The following is a 10117-nucleotide window of genomic DNA, read 5'->3' on the forward strand; positions in this document are numbered from 1 at the left end:
ATTTTTATCCATGAAGATTTATATCTAGTTTATTATGGAGCTTCTTAATCTATAAATAGGGTATGTTACAATACCTTGGGCCCGAGCCATGGCTTTTCAATATCACATGTTGAAAAAACCATAACTCATTTCATATGAAACTTGCCCATATGATATTTTGTTAACTAATCAATTCAACTAAAATGACAAAAAAAGCGTAGCTACCTTGCACATAAATCTCAGTCTTTGATTTGTGTATACTACTAAAAAAAAATTATAAAATATTTAATGGTCCTACCATAGATCTAATAATAATTAATAATTACATTAAAATTTTGGAATCCCTATTCTATTTTAAAAAGAAACATGTTTATCGATATAATTAAATTTGACTTCATCTTAACTTTGAGTTATCAATCACATTTGAAATGGGTGAACATATAATTTTATATAAAAAACTTGCGATTTTAAAATTAAAAAATGCTTGAGTTACCGATCACATTTGAAATGGGTGAACATATAATTTTATATGAGAAACTTGCGATTTTCAAATTAAAAAATACATGTCAAACTTAAGAGTAAATATATTACTATTAAAACCTAAATAAAAACATGCTATATATATTATTAAATATTGAATCTTAAATGAAAACATGGCATATATATTATTAAATATTAAAACTTAAATAAAAACATGCTATATATATTATTGAATACATAAAGATGGAAGAAATAGATAATTGTAACGAGCTCTCCTGACTCACTTCTAGTAATATTGAAACATTAATGGTTAATACTCACTTCTAATAACATTGAAACATTAATGGTTAATAGTAGAAAGCACGGGAGAAGAAAGAGCCTCGTTAGGTTAAAGAAAGTATGACTCACTTCTAGTAACATTGAAGTATTAATGGTTAATAGTAAAAACCACCCCACAGAAAGAGCCTACCCTAGGTTAGACGAAGTATCTATGGTTACATAGCAAAACAAGTAAAATTTAATTTCCAATAGAAAAACTTACGATTTTCAATTAAAAAAACTTAAAAATTCTATTGGTTTTGAAGCTAAATGAAAGACAACCAATTATATTATATTGAATTGCTTATGGCCAAAAGCAGCTGAGGACCGGAAAATCCTGGGATAAAGTAATAATTACAAAATATCAAAGATTCTACCTTAAATTCAAATTCAAGCAGCATTACAAATTTGCACGAGGTGGATAGATGACGTGGATGTGAAGAAAATTTCTTGAAAAGCACTGTTTTGCATGAGAATATCAAGAAAAGCATCTCACGTAGTCAAGTAGTCTTTTTTTTTTTGGATGTGAAGAGAATTTCTTTAAAAACTTCTCAATCATCTTTTTCATTAAGAAAACCCAACTACTCAGGATTTTTTTGTTATACACGTTGTGGTCCGCTCTTTTCTCTTTAGTAAAATTTGATTTTTTATTTATATTTGCATTTTGAAAGTGTTTGTGTTGCTGTGACTCTGTGTTGGTTCCTCTGTTTTTGTCTATATTGTCTCTGTGTTGTGTGTTTGTACCCCGTAACTCTTCTGGTTTCATGAATTCTTGATGGCATATCAATGAAATTTGAATGAAAAGCCGAGTTGTTTCATCATTTGCAATGGTAAGGAATTTCATTGTATTGGAAGTGGAAGTGCTTCTTGTGGTCGATGTCTATGCCTGTTGTTCCTGTGTTTATGCCTGTTGTCGATGACTCTATGCCTGTCGTTCCTTGTAGCTCAGCGATCAGCGAGAAGGGATGCATGGACGAGAGGAATGAAAGACAAGACGTTGTTGTTGGATGTCATCAATGGAGGTATTTATTGTGGAGAGGAAGGAACTAGAAAGCCATAAAAATGATATTGATATTTGTTGCAGCCATGACAGTTATGTTTCTTGTATTTACTTCATATTCATATTCATGATTTATTCTTTAGTTTCGGTTATAAATTAGACTAAAAATTTCAATTTTCTTAACCCATAATCATAACCAACCCTATCAATATGTGATTCCTATATCCAGCATAACCCATAACCCTTAACCTATCATCTTCTTCTTTGCCCGTAACCCTTAACCTATATCCAACAAAGTACTTTCATATACCTGTAATAATTGCTTTATATAACTGTAGTCATTGTTCCATTTGTGTGATATGAAGTAACTGTAGGACAAGACCAATTTCATAATCTGAGGACAAGATTTAATTCATTTTTTTATGTCTCGAAATAACAATGCCATCGTTTACTGACCATGGTTCTAATGTTTAAACCATTACGGGTTTTCTTTGTCCAGGCGCACGCAGTCAAGCCATCATTGTGCTTGTGCTTTTTGTTACCGCTACAGCTTCAACATGGCGGCTCAATCATTCAGGGGATGTCTGCACGTAATTTCTTTCTTTTCACTGATGTCTGCATGCCATTATCTCTTTCCAATAGCCCTTTTTACGGACGGTTTTTATATATGAATTTTATAATTAATATATTCTAATCATTCTTATATCATTAATTTTAAGTTTTAATTTTTGAACTCTCATATCATTAGGTATTTTAAATTTTTAGGTAAATTATATTTTTCCATTTTATACATTTCAGTTTTCATTTCCTCTTTCTAAATATTTGATTTTATTATTTTAAATATTTAATTTATTTAATAAATAGTTATATTAAATTATTTTATATATCAAATTAAATTGATAGGATATAATTAAAGTTATTGTTCTATATTCTAACTCATATTTTATGGTATTTCATTTATATTTATATAGTTATTAGTGAATAATTTTTTTAGTTAATTATTATATATGAATTGTTTAGTTATATTTGCGTTTGTATAAATATTTATTGATTTGAAATTATATAATAATGAGAGGAATAATGAGAGGGAGGGGTAGAGGGAGAGAGAAGGTTCAAGAGAGGAGAGAGGGAGTAGATGAAGAGGGAGACGAAGAGAGAGAGAGAGAGAGAAGGCTCGAGAGAAGAGGCTGAGAGCAGATGAAGAGGGAGACAAAGAGAGCAAGAGAGAGAGAGATAGAGAGAGGTGGCAAGAGAGAGATGGGGAGGGGGAGAGAGAGCGAGAGAGGGAGAGGGGGAGGCGGAGCGGGATAGAGGGAGCGAGAGGGAAGTAGTCTGTGTGAGAGAGAGAGAGAGAGGGAGATAGTGGGACGGAGGGGGAGAGAGAGATAGGTGGAGCGAGAGGGGGAGAGAGAGGGGGAGAGGGAGAAGGAGTGAGGTGAAGAGAGCGATAGAGAGTGGGGGAGGGAGTGGGAGAGAGAGGGAGAAGGGGAGAGAGAGGAAGAGAGAGAGGATGAGAGGGAGATTGGGAGAGAGGGAGAGGGGGAGAGAGAGGGTGACAGACATAGGGAGGGGGAGAGAGAGAGAGAGAGAGAGAGAGAGAGAGAGAGATCAGGGGGGAGGAAGGGGGAGAGAGAGAGAGGAGGGGAGAGTGCGCGTGGTGAGAGAGAGAGGGGGAGAGGGAGAGGCATGGGGAGAGAGGAGGAGAGAGAGGGGGAGAGAGATCAGTAGATAGAGAAGGCGGGGGAGACAATGGGAGACTGAGAGGGGGAGCAAGAGCAAGAGTGGGAGAGAGTGAGAGAGGGGGATGGGGAGAGAGCGAGAGAAGGGAGAACATAGAGAGAGAGAGAGAGAGGGGGAGTGACATAGAGAGAAAGAGAGGGAGAGGTAGAGGGGCAAGGGGAGGGGGGCAAGGAGAGGGAGAGGGAAAGAATAGGATAGAGGAGGGAGAGAGAGAAAGGGAGACGGGGGGAGTGGAGAGAGAGGGAAAGAGAGAGAGAGAGAGCTAGAGTGGGAGACGGAGAGAGAGAGAGAGAGAGAGGAGAGGTGGTGGGAGAGGGGGAGAGAGATGGAAAGAGCGAGATGGAGAAAGGTAGAGAGAGAGAGAGAAAGAGAGAGATAGGAGGGAGTGGGTAGGGGGAAGGAAAGAGAGAGGAGGGGTGGGGTGGTAGGTGACAGGGAGAGAGAGAGGAAGGGTGGGGTGGGAAGTGATAGGGAGAGAGAGAGTAGTGAGTGTGGAGGTGGAGGGTGAGGGAGAGGAGGGAGTGCGGAGGGGGAGGCAGACATAGAGAGAGAGAGGGGGGTGGGGAGAGGGAGTTTGAGGGGGAGAGAGAGAGAGAGAGAGAGAGAGAGAGAGAGAGAGAGAGAGATGGGGGGAGAGAGAGTGAGAGAGAGAGATAGAGGGAGGGGGATTGAGAGGAAGAGAGGGGGGGAGAGAGGGAAAGAGGTGGAGAGAGGGAGAGGGAAAGGGGGAGGAGGAGGAAGGTGCAGGGAAAGAGAGAGAAGGGGGGATAGAGAGAGAAGGGGAGAGGGAGAGGGGGAGAGAAGGGGAATGGGAGAGAGAGAGGGGGAGAGTGGGAGGGGTGTAAACAGAGAGAGGGAGCACTAGTGGGAGGGGGAGAGAGCAGTATAAATGGAGGGGGAGAGAGGGAGAGGGAGGGAAAGGTGGAGAAAGAGAGGGAGAGGGGGAGCGGTAGGGGGAGAGAGCAGGGTAGGGGAATGGAGAGAGAGAGAGAGAGAGGATGTGGGAGAGGGGGAGGGAGAGGGGGAGGGAGATGGAGAGGGGGAGAGGGTGGAATAGGGAGAGGAGGAGAGAGGGAGAGGGGGAGGGATATAGGGGAGACAACTGGAGAGGGAGAGAGACACGGGGAGAGAGAGGGGCGAAAAGAGAGAGGGAGAGGGGGAGGGGGAGGAAAGGGAAGGGGGAGAGAATAAGAGAGGGAGAGACAAGGAGAGATTGTGGGAATCAAAGGGAGGAAAAGGTGGAGTAGGAGCGAGAGGGGGAGAGGGTAGGAGAGGGGGAGCGGGAGAGGGCGAGAGAGGGGGAAGGGGAGAGGGAAAGAGAGAGAGAGAGAGGGAGAGAGATTTTATTTGTGTAAATTCTTTATTTTACACATTTTATATATTGCATGCATGACACGGTAAGTTAATAAATCTAGAAGTGTAGGGAAAATAACCCTCATAGTATATATTTCATATTTCAAGCATAATTTTATTAAATATTTTGTGATTAACTTTCCAGTGTAATATCCATGAAAATTTATGAATCATATTGGTATAAGAGAAGGTGACTTTGGGTATTTTGTGGGAAGTTGCAAGGGATCCAAGTTGGTTGAAGCAAAAAAAACTAAACCATGGTAATTAAATCTATTAATAACTCCAAAGATGTGGGAGAGGAGAGGTTATGAAGACTATAAGAATAGATCACAGATATCATCCATAACATGAAGCTCCTTATGGCAACTCTAGTGAAAAAGTTAAAAATAGGAGAAGATGGAGGCTCCAACTTAGAGGTCAGTTCAGAGGGGAAATCAGGGGACATGGATTAACCAAAGAGGAAATCTAAGAAAGAACATGAAAAGGAACAACCCAATTCAAGTGTCATGAACCCTTCACAATTATCATTCGAGAGGGAAGAAAAGCTCTAGATTAAGCCATATCAAGGTGAGATTAATGCTTTGAAGTTAAATCACTAATTATATCTGTTAGAGGTTTATTTTAGAGTTGACCACATAGATGAAGGATCTAAAATTTGATTTTATCATTTGATATTATAGGGACATTCCTTAACTTGGTGGGAAATCCATACGAAAACCTTAAGACTAGAGGGATACCCTCTAGTGATTACGTGGGAAGATTTCAAAACTCTCATAAAGTAGTTTTATCATATTGGGTATGTATGAGAACAGTGGATATAGAAAAATTACCTTGGGTAGATATAAGGGCTGAGTGTATAGGAGTACACCATGAAATTTAGGAAGATGGAGATAATTTTGAGTATCTCCGCAAAGAACCCATACATGTTTCTCAAGTATATGGGGGGTATAAAGAACCATCACTGGAAGAAACAGATGTTGTTTAAACCCATAACGAATAATGGGGATTATGTACAAGCACAATACTAAGATAAAATAAGGAAAAACAACTACGTCAAAGTAGAAAAAGCACCATAGAGCTACCAATGATAACACACTAGTGAAAATATCCTAGAAACCACTATAACCACTATAACATCATTGGTATTATAGAGGAGAAGTGTTGGAAGTTGCATCTAGAGCTAAACCCAGAGAATCAAAAGAAATATTCTAACAAGAATAATCTCATGGCCATAAATTCAAGTAATTAGCTGGAAAGAAGCTCATATGTGGATGAGGAAGAGAAATAAATGACCATTCTATTCCATATAAAGAGACGAATAGAGAAGGCTAAAATTGATGTTCTATTCAACTTGAGATCATAGAAAAATTTCATGGCAATAAATATGGTCTTGAAACTGGCACTAGAGACTCATGACCATTCTAGCCCATAACGATTAAGATGTGTCAACAAGGAGGCAAGGATAAAGGTAAAAAGATAGTCCAAAATCAAATTTTATATTACTGTTGATTTTCTTGTTGAAGTAGAATTAGATGTAGTTCCACTTGATGTATGTGGAGTGGTATTTGGAATTCCCTATAATGACAAGTGTGATGAAATATTCATGCAGAAAGCCAACTAGTATCATCTCATCAAGAATGGAAATTCCTTCACCATCAACACATATAATGGAAACTCCAATTTTTTGTTGGTAAGTGCCAACCAAGCCAAGAAACTGATTAGTTCTAGAAAGACGTATGTTTTACTATTTTTTAAATGAAACCAATCTATAGAAGAGTCGTTGAGAGAAAATTCATTTTTCAAGGGGTGTTATAAGGAACAAAACCAACAAATGGAAGAATTGATATAAGAATATAAGGGTGTGTTTTAAGAGACTAAAGGGCTATCATCCAAGAGTGAAGTGTGTTGATTTTATTTTAGCTTCTATAAGTATTCAAGCCGGCACAAAAGAAAGAAATTAAATTTTGAATTTTCACCTCCAAACATAGAAGTAATCTCCATATTGTTCAAGTCGTCCAACCCCAAAAGAAACAACTATTGGATCTCATTAATTTACAATATAGAAGCACTCAAATTCCTCCTCAAAGAACACAATTTAGATCACACACACATAATACCTTATATTCATCAATGGAAATGAGACACAAGAAAATAAGGCCGAAGTTGACCAAGATGGTCTAGCATTTGACCAAGCTCTTATTCTCTCTTTGTTTGACCCCACACATGTGGAAGAGGCTGAAATTTTATGTGGATACTTTTGTTGAAGGAAAGTCAATTTGTATGGAGGAATAGGAGGCTGAAATTTGGCCTATTCAACTAGAGTTGATATAAATCTTCTGGGCATCAATTTGGTTGTTTTAAGGGTAGTTTGACAAGGTTTGACCTGGGTTTGATTACTAGTGAATTTGACTTTATTTTGAATAGAAATATAAAATTGTATCTCTTGTTGAATTGAATAATTTCTCTAAGAAAGGGTTGTTGGGTTTTTCCCCTAGTTAGGGTTTTCTCATGGTAAAAAAATGTCTTATGTTTAGCTAACTCTTCATGGTCCTACTGTAATTATTGTTTTACTGTTGAGATTCCATAAGTATAATTGATTAATGATAAATGTGATATAAGATGAATTGCTTAATGAATCTGTTATCACAAAATCACACACTGAAGGCTGCCTATCAGTAAGATAATGTGTAACTATTTCAAACCTAGCTTTGGACTAAGGCTTAGCCTCCTTAGTCTGAGAGGGCTCTCTCACAGATTATGAATGTTGATCACAAACAAGGAAAGATGGCTAACTCTTTAACAAACACATGAAAATAAGCTGGCTGGACAAATATCAGATTGATTCCCATTGGGCTTATGGAGTCTCACACATCTCAGCAAACCAAAATACTATTTTTCATGGAAGTCAGGGCTCTTTACATCTATGCTCAAACATAACTAACATAAAACACATTCTGCCATAACATACAGGAAGCCAGAGCATGTGGGCATGAGTTCTGAGTGATTATGTAATAACAGAACTATAAAAGAACACTAAAATAACAAGCCACCATACATTTGAACAATAAGATCTATTGAGAATCCTGAGGCAAAAACAACAGTCATTTGTATTCCTGAAACAGGCTTTACATAAACCAAAATAGACTTGTTCTCTATCAAAGTATTCAACCTCTATTACATCCAAGTTTGATTCATATATAGGAATACATGCTTAACCACCTCGAGCTTCCTCCTCCAGCATGAGGGGAGCATCGAAGGTTGCTATTAACTATCCTTATCTACTGTATAACTAATTCATTAATTACATGATTGCTGAACTGTAATTACAAATGGTCTTAATTTACTCAAAACTCAAAATCTGTCCTCCTCGTAGCATGATGCTTCTCTGACTCTTGACACATGTCCTCTATCTGTTTTGGTTGAGGTATCTTGGAGGAGAATACACTGAACGAGCTGGCTTTGGATTCTAGTTGCGCAGATGGCTCATTAATTAACCAAGAGAAGTGCTCTGTTTTTACGGTCCCTGTCTCCCATCATTCTTCATCACTTAAAGAACATGTCCCCTGCTCTCTAATTCTTCATAAACAACGCATATCACCATACTCTCCAATGAGCTGGAAGCCTTGTGAGCTGAACAAGTGTACAAACAAAAATCTCCGATAACCTTAACAGGAACCCTAACAATTCGGTCATAAAGTACCTTTAACGAGACTTGAGCTAGAAACAAAATATTTCACCTTTTCCAAAATGCACATCTGTCATTCTCTGAATAGCTAGGAGAGTCTTTTAAGATTTCCCTTATGTCCTTTAGGCTTTTCCTTCAAAAATTTGCTGACCTCATCATTAAACTCCTTGTTTTTCTTATAAAACAACACCTACAGCAGTTTCGTAGCGCGCTACGAAACTGCTGTTTTTGCTAAAACAGAATGCATTTGCACTAAAGCTTCCTTTGCTTGAACTTTTGACTTTTCAAACTTCCTCTAGAGGTGTCAAAGACTTAGATGACTTCAAAATAGTGGAACTCAAACAAAATTGACCAAAACTGAAAATATCACCTTTTCCTCAAATCAATGAGCTAGCTGACCTAGCCGTATCTTCAAATTTGAAATCTCCTTCTTTAAAGCTTTGTTTTTTGCTCTCAAGGTCAGGTTCATTTTTCTGAGGAGTTTAGCTTGCTTGAGGGCTGGGACCGTCCAGGTATATACATCAGCCACGGAATCTGTCTGACCCACTAGGTTTTTGCTGCCCTTTAACACAGCTCTTTTATAGTTGGCATACCTAACTGCACGCTCCTTAATCACATTTTTGGCTTTGACAATTTCTTCTTTGGTTGCTCCCACCTGATCCTTTATGGCTGTTTCCACTTGACTCTTTATGGCAATCACATTTCCTCCTTGGGTGATGATGACCTTCTTATTCTTGTCTTTATGTTTGACTGCCTCCACTGTTTTTGTCAATACTTCAATTACCTCTGTTCTGGGTGACTTTACAGCTTTCTTTGCTTTATGCACTTTCTCCTTTACAGCTTCTTCTCCTTTATGCACTTTCTCAGCCTCTTTAATTTGTTTCCTTGTAACTGGCCTTCTTGGCTTGAACATAAACTCCTCACTAGGCTCATCAAACCTTAATCTTTTCGAAGGTTTTGATTTCTTAGTGCTCTTAGGAGAAGATTGGGTCAAATCAATATGCATGGGTTCAAGATGCACTGGTTCTTCCTGCTCAAATTCAATAGCCTCAAGTAGGTCACTTAGGCTGGCCTTTGAAATTGGACTTTCTTCTACAGCTACTGATTTACCTTTCTCCTTGCTTAGTTGACCCCTAGTTTTAATTCTTGATGCTTTTTCAGATTCAGCTGATCCATGAACATCCTTCTGTTGCTTGACCTTTTCCTTTGATGATGACCGAGGTGGCTGAGGTGTCTCTTTGATAACCAAGGGTTTGACTGGTTTGTTCAACTGAGATTTAACCTTCTTTTTCTCCCTAGTCTCCTTTTTAAGCTCAGCAATAGTAGGTTCCTCCATTAATTCTTTCCTTTCTCTAAGTGGCTGTGGGGTGAGGCCTGTCTTACTCTGGAACCCAACCATATAGATGAAAGAATCCCAATCCCTACCAATCTTCTGCAAACCATCCATCACTAGCAGTTTAACTAGGCCATGATGAAACAGTGATGACTCACAATCATCCTTCCTCAACTGAATTTTATCACACATCTTGCTGAGGCTTCTAAACAATTAAAATGGGAGGTCT

Source organism: Pinus tabuliformis, chromosome 7 (genome assembly GCF_031772625.1).
Source record: "Pinus tabuliformis cultivar Carrire ecotype Pingquan chromosome 7, CPIR1, whole genome shotgun sequence".
Classification (NCBI taxonomy): Eukaryota; Viridiplantae; Streptophyta; class Pinopsida; order Pinales; family Pinaceae; genus Pinus; species Pinus tabuliformis.